The sequence below is a fragment of the Saccoglossus kowalevskii genome, chromosome 16 (assembly GCF_978046115.1).
Source record: "Saccoglossus kowalevskii chromosome 16, keSacKowa6.1, whole genome shotgun sequence".
Classification (NCBI taxonomy): domain Eukaryota; kingdom Metazoa; phylum Hemichordata; class Enteropneusta; family Harrimaniidae; genus Saccoglossus; species Saccoglossus kowalevskii.
In genome coordinates this window covers 4265316-4283421 of record NC_140656.1, presented here as the reverse complement: position 1 = coordinate 4283421, position 18106 = coordinate 4265316, and positions in this window count along the sequence as shown.

Below are 18106 nucleotides of genomic sequence, written 5' to 3'. Positions count from 1 at the left end.
AAATACATCTACCAACTTTGCAATAACTTTCCACAACTTTGCAATAACTTTGAACAACTTTGCACGTTGCGTTAAAAGCTTAAATCACACAACGTTCCGACAGAATAAACAACTTGTTATTGAAAACTAGAAGGGATTTGAAAACTTCCCATTGATTAAAAAAGTTACCACAATTCCACGATTTTGTATTATAAATGTTTGACATCACAGAAAGAAATAGTAAAGTAACATTGCATTAGATCTTTTCCATGTGCGTAATGAAACAAAAACAAAAACATTAACATCTCCTTTACTCAGGGAGTCTCCCATGCAAGTACACACCACGCCCGATTGTGCTTTACTTTAAATATGTCCCGTTCATCTAACCACACAGCTGCCTGGAATATTTAAAATTAAGCCAAATTATTGGCTATTTCATGTTTTTTTGATGTTTCAAAATCGCTCGCACAAGTTCTTTCAAGAATTGACCTATGACCTCCACATACTTGGACTAACACTACGGTAATTTAACAGGACTTTATGAGATATTTGTTCATATAGTTGAATTTTTAAGTTTGGGACTTGTTTATATTATTTCACGTTAACAATCCCGAATAAAACTAGCAACTTCGAAGTCGCTTTTCACAACTTTGTAAGCAGTTTGTTGTCAATTTTTTCAGATATCTGTTGTGATAGTCTGGTTATATACATGGCATTCTCGGAACATTTACTTAATATTTACGAATTTAACTGCGGGGCTGTCATGATAATGACATAGGCTAAACATACAAACAACTCCGCCAACATTTCCTTCGTTTTTTTCCAACTTTGCACGCTGTTTTCTAACATTTCTCAGTCAACTGATGCGAACATCTATAGGCTGCTTTCAATTGACTTTTATTAAATTTGTCGACTTTACACCGGCACCGTTTTATATGCAAATAACTCAGGTCATATATACAAATACATCTACCAACTTTGCAATAACTTTCCACAACTTTGCAATAACTTTGAACAACTTTGCACGTTGCGTTAACAGCTTAAATCACACTACGTTCCGACAGAATAAACAACATGTTATAGAAAACTAGAAAGGATTTGAAAACTTCCCATTCATTAAAAAAGTTACGAAAATTGCACGATTTTGTACTATAAATGTTTGACATCACAGTAAGAAATAGTAAAGGAACGTTGCCTTAGATATTTTCCATGAGCGTAATGAAACAAAAACAAAAATGTAACATCTCGTTTACTCAGTGAGTCTCCCATGCAAGTACTCACCACGCCCGATTGTGCTTTACTTTAAATATGTACCGTTCATCTAACCACACAGCTGCCTGGAATATTTAAAATTAAGCCAAATTATTGGCTATTTCATGTTTTTTTGATGTTTCAAAATCGCTCGCACAAGTACTTTCAAGAATTGACCTATGACCTCTACATACTTGGACTAACACTACGGTAATTTAACAGGACTTCATGAGATATTTGTTCATATATTTGAATTATTAAGTATGGGACTTGTTTATATTATTTCACGTTAACAATCCCGAATAAAACTAGCAACTTCGCAGTCGCTTTTCATAACTTTGTAAGCAGTTTGTTGTCAATTTTTTCAGATGTCTGTTGTGATAGTCTGGTTATATACATGGCATTCACGGAACATTTACTGAATATTTACGAATTTAACTGCGGGGCAGTCATGATAATGACATAGGCTAAACATACAAACAACTCCGCCAACATTTCCTTCATTTTTTTCCAACTTTGCCCGCTGTTTTCTAACATTTCACAGTCAACTGATGCGAACATCTATAGGCTGCTTTCAATTGACTTTTATTAAATTTGTCGACTTTACACCGGCACCGTTTTATATGCAAACAACTCAGGTCATATATACAAATACATCTACCAACTTTGCAATAACTTTCCACAACTTTGCAATAACTTTGAACAACTTTGCACGTTGCGTTAACAGCTTAAATCACACTACGTTCCGACAGAATAAACAACTTGTTATTGAAAACTAGAAGGGATTTGAAAACTTCCCATTGATTAAAAAAGTTACCACAATTGCACGATTTTGTACTATAAATGTTTGACATCACAGTAAGAAATAGTAAAGGAACGTTGCCTTAGATATTTTCCATGAGCGTAATGAAACAAAAAAAAATAACAGCTCCTTTACTCAGGGAGTCTCCCATGCAAGTACCCACCACGCCCGATTGTGCTTTACTTTAAATATGTCCCGTTCATCTAACCACACAGCTGCATGGAATATTTAAAATTAAGCCAAATTATTGGCTATTTCATGTTTTTTTGATGTTTCAAAATCGCTCGCACAAGTACTTTCAAGAATTGACGTATGACCTCCACATACTTGGACTAACACTACGGTAATTTAACAGGACTTTATGAGATATTTGTTCATATAGTTGAATTTTTAAGTATGGGACTTGTTTATATTATTTCACGTTAACAATCCCGAATAAAACTAGGAACTTCGAAGTCGCTTTTCACAACTTTGTAAGCAGTTTGTTGTCAATTTTTTCAGATGTCTGTTGTGATAGTCTGGTTATATACATGGCATTCTCGGAACATTTACTTAATATTTACGAATTTAACTGCGGGGCTGTCATGATAATGACATAGGCTAAACATACAAACAACTCCGCCAACATTTCCTTCGTTTTTTTCCAACTTTGCACGCTGTTTTCTAACATTTCACAGTCAACTGATGCGAACATCTATAGGCTGCTTTCAATTGACTTTTATTAAATTTGTCGACTTTACACCGGCACCGTTTTATATGCAAACAACTCAGGTCATATATACAAATACATCTACCAACTTTGCAATAACTTTCCACAACTTTGCAATAACTTTGAACAACTTTGCACGTTGCGTTAACAGCTTAAATCACACTACGTTCCGACAGAATAAACAACATGTTATAGAAAACTAGAAGGGATTTGAAAACTTCCCATTCATTAAAAAAGTTACAAAAATTGCACGATTTTGTACTATAAATGTTTGATATCACAGAAAGAAATAGTAAAGGAACATTGCATTAGATCTTTTCCATGTGCGTAATGAAACAAAAACAAAAAAATTAACATCTCGTTTACTCAGGGAGTCTCCCATGCAAGTACTCACCACGTCCGATTGTGCTTTATTTTAAATATGTCCCGTTCATCTAACCACACAGCTGCCCGGAATATTTAAAATTAAGCCAAATTATTGGCTATTTCATGTTTTTTTGATGTTTCAAAATCGCTCGCACAAGTACTTTCAAGAACTGACCTATGACCTCCACATACTTGGACTAACACTACGGTAATTTAACAGGACTTTATGAGATATTTGTTCATATAGTTGAATTTTTAAAGTATGGGACTTGTTTATATTATTTCACGTTAACAATCCCGAATAAAACTAGCAACTTCGAAGTCGCTTTTCACAACTTTGTAAGCAGTTTGTTGTCAATTTTTTCAGATATCTGTTGTGATAGTCTAGTTATATACATGGCATTCTCGGAACATTTACTTAATATTTACGAATTTAACTGCGGGGCTGTCATGATAATGACATAGGCTAAACATACAAACAACTCCGCCAACATTTCCTTCGTTTTTTTCCAACTTTGCACGCTGTTTTCTAACATTTCACAGTAAACTGATGCGAACATCTATAGGCTGCTTTTAATTGACTTTTATTAAATTTGTCGACTTTACACCGGCACCGTTTTATATGCAAACAACTCAGGTCATATATACAAATACATCTACCAACTTTGCAATAACTTTCCACAACTTTGCAATAACTTTGAACAACTTTGCACGTTGCGTTAACAGCTTAAATCACACTACGTTCCGACAGAATAAACAACTTTTATTGAAAACTAGAAGGGATTTGAAAACTTCCCATTGATTAAAAAAGTTACCACAATTCCACGATTTTGTACTATAAATGTTTGACATCACAGAAAGAAATAGTAAAGTAACATTGCATTAGATCTTTTCCATGTGCGTAATGAAACAAAAACAAAAAAATTAACATCTCCTTTACTCAGGGAGTCTCCCATGCAAGTACACACCACGCCCGATTGTGCTTTACTTTAAATATGTCCCGTTCATCTAACCACACAGCTGCCTGGAATATTTAAAATTAAGCCAAATTATTGGCTATTTCATGTTTTTTTGATGTTTCAAAATCGCTCGCACAAGTACTTTCAAGAATTGACCTATGACCTCCACATACTTGGACTAACACTACGGTAATTTAACAGGACTTTATGAGATATTTGTTCATATAGTTGAATTTTTAAGTATGGGACTTGTTTATATTATTTCACGTTAACAATCCCGAATAAAACTAGCAACTTCGGAGTCGCTTTTCACAACTTTGTAAGCAGTTTGTTGTCAATTTTTTCAGATATCTGTTGTGATAGTCTGGTTATATACATGGCATTCTCGGAACATTTACTTAATATTTACGAATTTAACTGCGGGGCTGTCATGATAATGACATAGGCTAAACATACAAACAACTCCGCCAACATTTCCTTCGTTTTTTCCAAGTGTGCACGCTGTTTTCTAACATTTCACAGTCAACTGATGCGAACATCTATAGGCTGCTTTCAATTGACTTTTATTAAATTTGTCGACTTTACACCGGCACCGTTTTATATGCAAATAACTCAGGTCATATATACAAATACATCTACCAACTTTGCAATAACTTTCCACAACTTTGCAATAACTTTGAACAACTTTGCACGTTGCGTTAACAGCTTAAATCACACTACGTTCCGACAGAATAAACAACTTGTTATTGAAAACTAGAAGGGATTTGAAAACTTCCCATTGATTAAAAAAGTTACCACAATTCCACGATTTTGTATTATAAATGTTTGACATCACAGAAAGAAATAGTAAGGAACATTGCATTAGTTCTTTTCCATGTGCGTAATGAAACAAAAACAAAAACATTAACATCTCCTTTACTCAGTGAGTCTCCCATGCAAGTACACACCACGCCCGATTGTGCTTTACTTTAAATATGTCCCGTTCATCTAACCACACAGCTGCCTAGAATATTTAAAATTAAGCCAAATTATTGGCTATTTCATGTTTTTTTGATGTTTCAAAATCGCTCGCACAAGTACTTTCAAGAATTGACCTATGACCTCTACATACTTGGATTAACACTACGGTAATTTAACAGGACTTTATGAGATATTTGTTCATATAGTTGAATTTTTAAGTATGGGACTTGTTCATATTATTTCACGTTAACAATCCCGAATAAAACTAGCAACTTCGAAGTCGCTTTTCACAACTTTGTAAGCAGTTTGTTGTCAATTTTTTCAGATATCTGTTGTGATAGTCTGGTTATATACATGGCATTCTCGGAACATTTACTTAATATTTACGAATTTAACTGCGGGGCTGTCATGATAATGACATAGGCTAAACATACAAATAACTCCGCCAACATTTCCTTCATTTTTTTCCAACTTTGCACGCTGTTTTCTAACATTTCACAGTCAACTGATGCGAACATCTATAGACTGCTTTCAATTGACTTTTATTAAATTTGTCGACTTTACACCGGCACCGTTTTATATGCAAACAACTCAGGTCATATATACAAATACATCTACCAACTTTGCATTAACTTTCCACAACTTTGCACGTTGCGTTAACAGCTTAAATCACACTACGTTCCGACAGAATAAACAACATGTTATAGAAAACTAGAAGGGATTTGAAAACTTCCCATTCATTAAAAAAGTTACGAAAATTGCACGACTTTGTACTATAAATGTTTGACATCACAGTAAGAAATAGTAAAGGAACGTTGCCTTAGCTATTTTCCATGAGCGTAATGAAACAAAAAAAAAATAACAGCTCGTTTACTCAAGGAGTCTCCCATGCAAGTACTCACCACGCCCGATTGTGCTTTACTTTAAATATGTCCCGTTCATCTAACCACACAGCTGCCTGGAATATTTAGAATTAAGCCAAATTATTGGCTATTTCATGTTTTTTTGATGTTTCAAAATCGCTCACACAAGTACTTTCGAGAATTGACCTATGACCTCCACATACTTGGACTAACACTACGGTAATTTAACAGGACTTTATGAGATATTTGTTCATATATTTGAATTTTTAAGTATGGGACTTGTTTATATTATTTCACGTTAACAATCCCGAATAAAACTAGGAACTTCGAAGTCGCTTTTCACAACTTTGTAAGCAGTTTGTTGTCAATTTTTTCAGATGTCTGTTATGATAGTCTGGTTATATACATGGCATTCTCGGAACATTTACTTAATATTTACGAATTTAACTGCGGGGCTGTCATGATAATGACATAGGCTAAACATACAAACAACTCCGCCAACATTTCCTTCGTTTTTTTCCAACTTTGCACGCTGTTTTCTATCATTTCACAGTCAACTGATGCGAACATCTATAGGCTGCTTTCAATTGACTTTTATTAAATTTGTCGACTTTACACCGGCACCGTTTTATATGCAAACAACTCAGGTCATATATACAAATACATCTACCAACTTTGCAATAACTTTCCACAACTTTGCAATAACTTTGAACAACTTTGCACGTTGCGTTAACAGCTTAAATCACACTACGTTCCGACAGAATAAACAACTTGTTATTGAAAACTAGAAGGGATTTGAAAACTTCCCATTGATTAAAAAAGTTACCACAATTCCACGATTTTGTATTATAAATGTTTGACATCACAGAAAGAAATAGTAAGGAACATTGCATTAGTTCTTTTCCATGTGCGTAATGAAACAAAAACAAAAACATTAACATCTCCTTTACTCAGTGAGTCTCCCATGCAAGTACACACCACGCCCGATTGTGCTTTACTTTAAATATGTCCCGTTCATCTAACCACACAGCTGCCTAGAATATTTAAAATTAAGCCAAATTATTGGCTATTTCATGTTTTTTTGATGTTTCAAAATCGCTCGCACAAGTACTTTCAAGAATTGACCTATGACCTCTACATACTTGGATTAACACTACGGTAATTTAACAGGACTTTATGAGATATTTGTTCATATAGTTGAATTTTTAAGTATGGGACTTGTTTATATTATTTCACGTTAACAATCCCGAATAAAACTAGCAACTTCGAAGTCGCTTTTCACAACTTTGTAAGCAGTTTGTTGTCAATTTTTTCAGATATCTGTTGTGATAGTCTGGTTATATACATGGCATTCTCGGAACATTTACTTAATATTTACGAATTTAACTGCGGGGCTGTCATGATAATGACATAGGCTAAACATACAAACAACTCCGCCAACATTTCCTTCGTTTTTTCCAAGTGTGCACGCTGTTTTCTAACATTTCACAGTCAACTGATGCGAACATCTATAGGCTGCTTTCAATTGACTTTTATTAAATTTGTCGACTTTACACCGGCACCGTTTTATATGCAAACAACTCAGGTCATATATACAAATACATCTACCAACTTTGCAATAACTTTCCACAACTTTGCAATAACTTTGAACAACTTTGCACGTTGCGTTAACAGCTTAAATCACACTACGTTCCGACAGAATAAACAACATGTTATAGAAAACTAGAAGGGATTTGAAAACTTCCCATTCATTAAAAAAGTTACGAAAATTGCACGATTTTGTACTATAAATGTTTGACATCACAGAAAGAAATAGTAAAGGAACATTGCATTAGATCTTTTCCATGTGCGTAATGAAACAAAAACAAAAAAATTAACATCTCGTTTACTCAGGGAGTCTCCCATGCAAGTACTCACCACGTCCGATTGTGCTTTACTTTAAATATGTCCCGTTCATCTAACCACACAGCTGCCTGGAATATTTAAAATTAAGCCAAATTATTGGCTATTTCATGTTTTTTGATGTTTCAAAATCGCTCGCACAAGTACTTTCAAGAATTGATCAATGACCTCCACATACTTGGACTAACACTACGGTAATTTAACAGGACTTTATGAGATATTTGTTCATATAGTTGAATTTTTAAGTATGGGACTTGTTTATATTATTTCACGTTAACAATCCCGAATAAAACTAGCAACTTCGAAGTCGCTTTTCACAACTTTGTAAGCAGTTTGTTGTCAATTTTTTCAGATATCTGTTGTGATAGTCTGGTTATATACATGGCATTCTCGGAACATTTACTTAATATTTACGAATTTAACTGCGGGGCTGTCATGATAATGACATAGGCTAAACATACAAACAACTCCGCCAACATTTCCTTCGTTTTTTTCCAACTTTGCACGCTGTTTTCTAACATTTCACAGTCAACTGATGCGAACATATATAGGCTGTTTTCAATTGAATTTTATTAAATTTGTCGACTTTACACCGGCACCGTTTTATATGCAAACAACTCAGGTCATATATACAAATACATCTACCAACTTTGCAATAACTTTCCACAACTTTGCAATAACTTTGAACAACTTTGCACGTTGCGTTAACAGCTTAAATCACACTACGTTCCGACAGAATAAACAACATGTTATAGAAAACTAGAAGGGATTTGAAAACTTCCCATTCATTAAAAAAGTTACCAAAATTGCACGATTTTGTACTATAAATGTTTGACATCACAGTAAGAAATAGTAAAGGAACGTTGCCTTAGATATTTTCCATGAGCGTAATGAAACAAAAAAAAATAACAGCTCGTTTACTCAAGGAGTCTCCCATGCAAGTACTCACCACGCCCGATTGTGCTTTACTTTAAATATGTCCCGTTCATCTAACTACACAGCTGCCTGGAATATTTAGAATTAAGCCAAATTATTGGCTATTTCATGTTTTTTTGATGTTTCAAAATCGCTCGCACAAGTACTTTCAAGAATTGACCTATGACCTCTACATACTTGGACTAACACTACGGTAATTTAACAGGACTTTATGAGATATTTGTTCATATATTTGAATTTTTAAGTATGGGACTTGTTTATATTATTTCACGTTAACAATCCCGAATAAAACTAGCAACTTCGCAGTCGCTTTTCACAACATTGTAAGCAGTTTGTTGTCAATTTTTTCAGATGTCTGTTGTGATAGTCTGGATATATATATGGCATTCTCGGAACATTTACTTAATATTTACGAATTTAACTGCGGGGCAGTCATGATAATGACATAGGCTAAACATACAAACAACTCCGCCAACATTTCCTTCGTTTTTTTCCAACTTTGCACGCTGTTTTCTAACATTTCACAGTCAACTGATGCGAACATCTATAGGCTGCTTTCAATTGACTTTTATTAAATTTGTCGACTTTACACCGGCACCGTTTTATATGCAAACAACTCAGGTCATATATACAAATACATCTACCAACTTTGCAATAACTTTCCACAACTTTGCAATAACTTTGAACAACTTTGCACGTTGCGTTAACAGCTTAAATCACACTACGTTCCGATAGAATAAACAACATGTTATAGAAAACTAGAAGGGATTTGAAAACTTCCCATTCATTAAAAAGTTACGAAAATTGCACGATTTTGTACTATAAATGTTTGACATCACAGAAAGAAATAGTAAAGGAACATTGCATTAGATCTTTTCCATGTGCGTAATGAAACAAAAACAAAAAAATTAACATCTCGTTTACTCAGGGAGTCTCCCATGCAAGTACTCACCACGTCCGATTGTGCTTTACTTTAAATATGTCCCGTTCATCTAACCACACAGCTGCCTGGAATATTTAAAATTAAGCCAAATTATTGGCTATTTCATGTTTTTTTGATGTTTCAAAATCGCTCACACAAGTACTTTCGAGAATTGACATATGACCTCCACATACTTGGACTAACACTACGGTAATTTAACAGGACTTTATGAGATATTTGTTCATATAGTTGAATTTTTAAGTATGGGACTTGTTTATATTATTTCACGTTAACAATCCCGAATAAAACTAGTAACTTCGAAGTCGCTTTTCACAACTTTGTAAGCAGTTTGTTGTCAATTTTTTCAGATATCTGTTGTGATAGTCTGGTTATATACATGGCATTCTCGGAACATTTACTTAATATTTACGAATTTAACTGCGGGGCAGTCATGATAATGACATAGGCTAAACATACAAACAACTCCGCCAACATTTCCTTCGTTTTTTTCCAACTCTGCACGCTGTTTTCTAACATTTCACAGTCAACTGATGCGAACATCTATAGGCTGCTTTCAATTGACTTTCATTAAATTTGTCGACTTTACACCGGCACCGTTTTAAATGCAAACAACTCAGGTCATATATACAAATACATCTACCAACTTTGCAATAACTTTCCACAACTTTGCAATAACTTTGAACAACTTTGCACGTTGCGTTAACAGCTTAAATCACACTACGTTCCGACAGAATAAACAACATGTTATAGAAAACTAGAAGGGATTTGAAAACTTCCCATTCATTAAAAAAGTTACGAAAATTGCACGATTTTGTACTATAAATGTTTGACATCACAGAAAGAAATAGTAAAGGAACATTGCATTAGATCATTTCCATGTGTGTAATGAAACAAAAACAAAAAAATTAACATCTCGTTTACTCAGGGAGTCTCCCATGCAAGTACTCACCACGTCCGATTGTGCTTTACTTTAAATATGTCCCGTTCATCTAACCACACAGCTGCCTGGAATATTTAAAATTAAGCCAAATTATTGGCTATTTCATGTTTTTTTGATGTTTCAAAATCGCTCGCACAAGTTCTTTCAAGAATTGACCTATGACCTCCACATACTTGGACTAACACTACGGTAATTTAACAGGACTTTATGAGATATTTGTTCATACAGTTGAATTTTTAAGTATGGGACTTGTTTATATTATTTCACGTTAACAATCCCGAATAAAACTAGCAACTTCGAAGTCGCTTTTCACAACTTTGTAAACAGTTTGTTGTCAATTTTTTCAGATGTCTGTTGTGATAGTCTGGTTATATACATGGCATTCTCGGAACATTTACTTAATATTTACGAATTTAACTGCGGGGCTGTCATGATAATGACATAGGCTAAACATACAAACAACTCCGCCAACATTTCCTTCGTTTTTTTCCAACTTTGCACGCTGTTTTCTAACATTTCACAGTCAACTGATGCGAACATCTATAGGCTGCTTTCAATTGACTTTTATTAAATTTGTCGACTTTACACCGGCACCGTTTTATATGCAAACAACTCAGGTCATATATACAAATACATCTACCAACTTTGCAATAACTTTCCACAACTTTGCAATAACTTTGAACAACTTTGCACGTTGCGTTAACAGCTTAAATCACACTACGTTCCGACAGAATAAACAACATGTTATAGAAAACTAGAAGGGATTTGAAAACTTCCCATTCATTAAAAAAGTTACCACAATTCCACGATTTTGTACTATAAATGTTTGACATCACAGAAAGAAATAGTAAAGGAACATTGCATTAGATCTTTTCCATGTGTGTAATGAAACAAAAACAAAAAAATTAACATCTCGTTTACTCAGGGAGTCTCCCATGCAAGTACTCACCACGTCCGATTGTGCTTTACTTTAAATATGTCCCGTTCATCTAACCACACAGCTGCCTGGAATATTTAAAATTAAGCCAAATTATTGGCTATTTCATGTTTTTTTGATGTTTCAAAATCGCTCGCACAAGTTCTTTCAAGAATTGACCTATGACCTCCACATACTTGGACTAACACTACGGTAATTTAACAGGACTTTATGAGATATTTGTTTATACAGTTGAATTTTTGAGTATGGGACTTGTTTATATTATTTCACGTTAACAATCCCGAATAAAACTAGCAACTTCGAAGTCGCTTTTCACAACTTTGTAAACAGTTTGTTGTCAATTTTTTCAGATGTCTGTTGTGATAGTCTGGTTATATACATGGCATTCTCGGAACATTTACTTAATATTTACGAATTTAACTGCGGGGCTGTCATGATAATGACATAGGCTAAACATACAAACAACTCCGCCAACATTTCCTTCGTTTTTTTCCAACTTTGCACGCTGTTTTCTAACATTTCACAGTCAACTGATGCGAACATCTATAGGCTGCTTTCAATTGACTTTTATTAAATTTGTCGACTTTACACCGGCACCGTTTTATATGCAAACAACTCAGGTCATATATACAAATACATCTACCAACTTTGCAATAACTTTCCACAACTTTGCAATAACTTTGAACAACTTTGCACGTTGCGTTAACAGCTTAAATCACACTACGTTCCGACAGAATAAACAACATGTTATAGAAAACTAGAAGGGATTTGAAAACTTCCCATTCATTAAAAAAGTTACCACAATTCCACGATTTTGTACTATAAATGTTTGACATCACAGAAAGAAATAGTAAAGGAACATTGCATTAGATCTTTTCCATGTGTGTAGTGAAACAAAAACAAAAAAATTAACATCTCGTTTACTCAGGGAGTCTCCCATGCAAGTACTCACCACGTCCGATTGTGCTTTACTTTAAATATGTCCCGTTCATCTAACCACACAGCTGCCTGGAATATTTAAAATTAAGCCAAATTATTGGCTATTTCATGTTTTTTTGATGTTTCAAAATCGCTCGCACAAGTTCTTTCAAGAATTGACCTATGACCTCCACATACTTGGACTAACACTACGGTAATTTAACAGGACTTTATGAGATATTTGTTCATACAGTTGAATTTTTAAGTATGGGACTTGTTTATATTATTTCACGTTAACAATCCCGAATAAAACTAGCAACTTCGAAGTCGCTTTTCACAACTTTGTAAACAGTTTGTTGTCAATTTTTTCAGATGTCTGTTGTGATAGTCTGGTTATATACATGGCATTCTCGGAACATTTACTTAATATTTACGAATTTAACTGCGGGGCTGTCATGATAATGACATAGGCTAAACATACAAACAACTCCGCCAACATTTCCTTCGTTTTTTTCCAACTTTGCACGCTGTTTTCTAACATTTCACAGTCAACTGATGCGAACATCTATAGGCTGCTTTCAATTGACTTTTATTAAATTTGTCGACTTTACACCGGCACCGTTTTATATGCAAACAACTCAGGTCATATATACAAATACATCTACCAACTTTGCAATAACTTTCCACAACTTTGCAATAACTTTGCACGTTGCGTTAACAGCTTAAATCACACTACGTTCCGACAGAATAAACAACATGTTATAGAAAACTAGAAGGGATTTGAAAACTTCCCATTCATTAAAAAAGTTACCACAATTCCACGATTTTGTACTATAAATGTTTGACATCACAGAAAGAAATAGTAAAGGAACATTGCATTAGATCTTTTCCTTATGCGTAATGAAACAAAAACAAAAAAATTAACATCTCGTTTACTCAGGGAGTCTCCCATGCAAGTACTCACCACGTCCGATTGTGCTTTACTTTAAATATGTCCCGTTCATCTAACCACACAGCTGCCTGGAATATTTAAAATTAAGCCAAATTATTGGCTATTTCATGTTTTTTTGTTGTTTCAAAATCGCTCGCACAAGTTCTTTCAAGAATTGACCTATGACCTCCACATACTTGGACTAACACTACGGTAATTTAACAGGACTTTATGAGATATTTGTTCATACAGTTGAATTTTTAAGTATGGGACTTGTTTATATTATTTCACGTTAACAATCCCGAATAAAACTAGCAACTTCGAAGTCGCTTTTCACAACTTTGTAAACAGTTTGTTGTCAATTTTTTCAGATGTCTGTTGTGATAGTCTGGTTATATACATGGCATTCTCGGAACATTTACTTAATATTTACGAATTTAACTGTGGGGCTGTCATGATAATGACATAGGCTAAACATACAAACAACTCCGCCAACATTTCCTTCGTTTTTTTCCAACTTTGCACGCTGTTTTCTAACATTTCACAGTCAACTGATGCGAACATCTATAGGCTGCTTTCAATTGACTTTTATTAAATTTGTCGACTTTACACCGGCACCGTTTTATATGCAAACAACTCAGGTCATATATACAAATACATCTACCAACTTTGCAATAACTTTCCACAACTTTGCAATAACTTTGAACAACTTTGCACGTTGCGTTAACAGCTTAAATCACACTACGTTCCGATAGAATAAACAACATGTTATAGAAAACTAGAAGGGATTTGAAAACTTCCCATTCATTAAAAAGTTACGAAAATTGCACGATTTTGTACTATAAATGTTTGACATCACAGAAAGAAATAGTAAAGGAACATTGCATTAGATCTTTTCCATGTGCGTAATGAAACAAAAACAAAAAAATTAACATCTCGTTTACTCAGGGAGTCTCCCATGCAAGTACTCACCACGTCCGATTGTGCTTTACTTTAAATATGTCCCGTTCATCTAACCACACAGCTGCCTGGAATATTTAAAATTAAGCCAAATTATTGGCTATTTCATGTTTTTTTGATGTTTCAAAATCGCTCACACAAGTACTTTCGAGAATTGACATATGACCTCCACATACTTGGACTAACACTACGGTAATTTAACAGGACTTTATGAGATATTTGTTCATATAGTTGAATTTTTAAGTATGGGACTTGTTTATATTATTTCACGTTAACAATCCCGAATAAAACTAGTAACTTCGAAGTCGCTTTTCACAACTTTGTAAGCAGTTTGTTGTCAATTTTTTCAGATATCTGTTGTGATAGTCTGGTTATATACATGGCATTCTCGGAACATTTACTTAATATTTACGAATTTAACTGCGGGGCAGTCATGATAATGACATAGGCTAAACATACAAACAACTCCGCCAACATTTCCTTCGTTTTTTTCCAACTTTGCACGCTGTTTTCTAACATTTCACAGTCAACTGATGCGAACATCTATAGGCTGCTTTCAATTGACTTTTATTAAATTTGTCGACTTTACACCGGCACCGTTTTATATGCAAACAACTCAGGTCATATATACAAATACATCTACCAACTTTGCAATAACTTTCCACAACTTTGCAATAACTTTGAACAACTTTGCACGTTGCGTTAACAGCTTAAATCACACTACGTTCCGACAGAATAAACAACATGTTATAGAAAACTAGAAGGGATTTGAAAACTTCCCATTGATTAAAAAAGTTACCACAATTCCACGATTTTGTACTATAAATGTTTGACATCACAGAAAGAAATAGTAAAGTAACATTGCATTAGATCTTTTCCATGTGCGTAATGAAACAAAAACAAAAAAATTAACATCTCCTTTACTCAGGGAGTCTCCCATGCAAGTACACACCACGCCCGATTGTGCTTTACTTTAAATATGTCCCGTTCATCTAACCACACAGCTGCCTGGAATATTTAAAATTAAGCCAAATTATTGGCTATTTCATGTTTTTTTGATGTTTCAAAATCGCTCGCACAAGTACTTTCAAGAATTGACCTATGACCTCCACATACTTGGACTAACACTACGGTAATTTAACAGGACTTTATGAGATATTTGTTCATATAGTTTAATTTTTAAGTATGGGACTTGTTTATATTATTTCACGTTAACAATCCCGAATAAAACTAGGAACTTCGAAGTCGCTTTTCACAACTTTGTAAGCAGTTTGTTGTCAATTTTTTCAGATGTCTGTTGTGATAGTCTGGTTATATACATGGCATTCTCGGAACATTTACTTAATATTTACGAATTTAACTGCGGGGCTGTCATGATAATGACATAGGCTAAACATACAAACAACTCCGCCAACATTTCCTTCGTTTTTTTCCAACTTTGCACGCTGTTTTCTAACATTTCACAGTCAACTGATGCGAACATCTATAGGCTGCTTTCAATTGAATTTAATGAAATTTGTCGACTTTACACCGGCACCGTTTTATATGCAAACAACTCAGGTCATATATACAAATACATCTACCAGCTTTGCAATAACTTTCCACAACTTTGCAATAACTTTGAACAACTTTGCACGTTGCGTTAACAGCTTAAATCACACTACGTTCCGACAGAATAAACAACATGTTATAGAAAACTAGAAGGGATTTGAAAACTTCCCATTCATTAAAAAAGTTACGAAAATTGCACGATTTTGTACTATAAATGTTTGACATCACAGAAAGAAATAGTAAAGGAACATTGCATTAGATCTTTTCCATGTGCGTAATGAAACAAAAACAAAAAAATTAACATCTCGTTTACTCAGGGAGTCTCCCATGCAAGTACTCACCACGTCCGATTGTGCTTTACTTTAAATATGTCCCGTTCATCTAACCACACAGCTGCCTGGAATATTTAAAATTAAGCCAAATTATTGGCTATTTCATGTTTTTTTGATGTTTCAAAATCGCTCGCACAAGTACTTTCAAGAATTGACCTATGACCTCCACATACTTGGACTAACACTACGGTAATTTAACAGGACTTTATGAGATATTTGTTCATATAGTTGAATTTTTAAGTATGGGACTTGTTTATATTATTTCACGTTAACAATCCCGAATAAAACTAGCAACTTCGAAGTCGCTTTTCACAACTTTGTAAGCAGTTTGTTGTCAATTTTTTCAGATATCTGTTGTGATAGTCTGGTTATATACATGGCATTCTCGGAACATTTACTTAATATTTACGAATTTAACTGCGGGGCTGTCATGATAATGACATAGGCTAAACATACAAATAACTCCGCCAACATTTCCTTCGTTTTTTTCCAACTTTGCACGCTGTTTTCTAACATTTCACAGTCAACTGATGCGAACATCTATAGGCTGCTTTCAATTGACTTTTATTAAATTTGTCGACTTTACACCGGCACCGTTTTATATGCAAACAACTCAGGTCATATATACAAATACATCTACCAACTTTGCAATAACTTTGAACAACTTTGCACATTGTGTTAACAGCTTAAATCACACTACGTTCCGACAGAATAAACAACATGTTATAGAAAACTAGAAAGGATTTGAAAACTTCCCATTCATTAAAAAAGTTACGAAAATTGCACGATTTTGTACTATAAATGTTTGACATCACAGTAAGAAATAGTAAAGGAACGTTGCCTTAGATATTTTCCATGAGCCTAATGAAACAAAAAAAGTAACAGCTCGTTTACTCAAGGAGTCTCCCATGCAAGTACTCACCACGCCCGATTGTGCTTTACTTTAAATATGTCCCGTTCATCTAACCACACAGCTGCCTGGAATATTTAGAATTAAGCCAAATTATTGGCTATTTCATGTTTTTTTGATGTTTCAAAATCGCTCGCACAAGTACTTTCAAGAATTGACCTATGACCTCTACATACTTGGACTAACACTACGGTAATTTAACTGGACTTTATGATATATTTGTTCATATAATTGAATTTTTAAGTATGGGACTTGTTTATATTATTTCACGTTAACAATCCCGAATAAAACTAGCAACTTCGCAGTCGCTTTTCACAACTTTGTAAGCAGTTTGTTGTCAATTTTTTCAGATGTCTGTTGTGATAGTCTGGTTATATTATGGCATTCTCGGAACATTTACTTAATATTTACGAATTTAACTGCGGGGCAGTCATGATAATGACATAGGCTAAACATACAAACAACTCCGCCAACATTTCCTTCGTTTTTTTCCAACTTTGCACGCTGTTTTCTAACATTTCACAGTCAACTGATGCGAACATCTATAGGCTGCTTTCAATTGACTTTTATTAAATTTGTCGACTTTACACCGGCACCGTTTTATATGCAAACAACTCAGGTCATATATACAAATACATCTACCAACTTTGCATTAACTTTCCACAACTTTGCAATAACTTTGAACAACTTTGCACGTTGCGTTAACAGCTTAAATCACACTAGGTTCCGACAGAATAAACAACATGTTATAGAAAACTAGAAGGGATTTGAAAACTTCCTATTCATTAAAAAAGTTACGAAAATTGCACGATTTTGTACTATAAATGTTTGACATCACAGTAAGAAATAGTAAAGGAACGTTGCCTTAGATATTTTCCATGAGCCTAATGAAACAAAAAAAAGTAACAGCTCGTTTACTCAAGGAGTCTCCCATGCAAGTACTCACCACGCCCGATT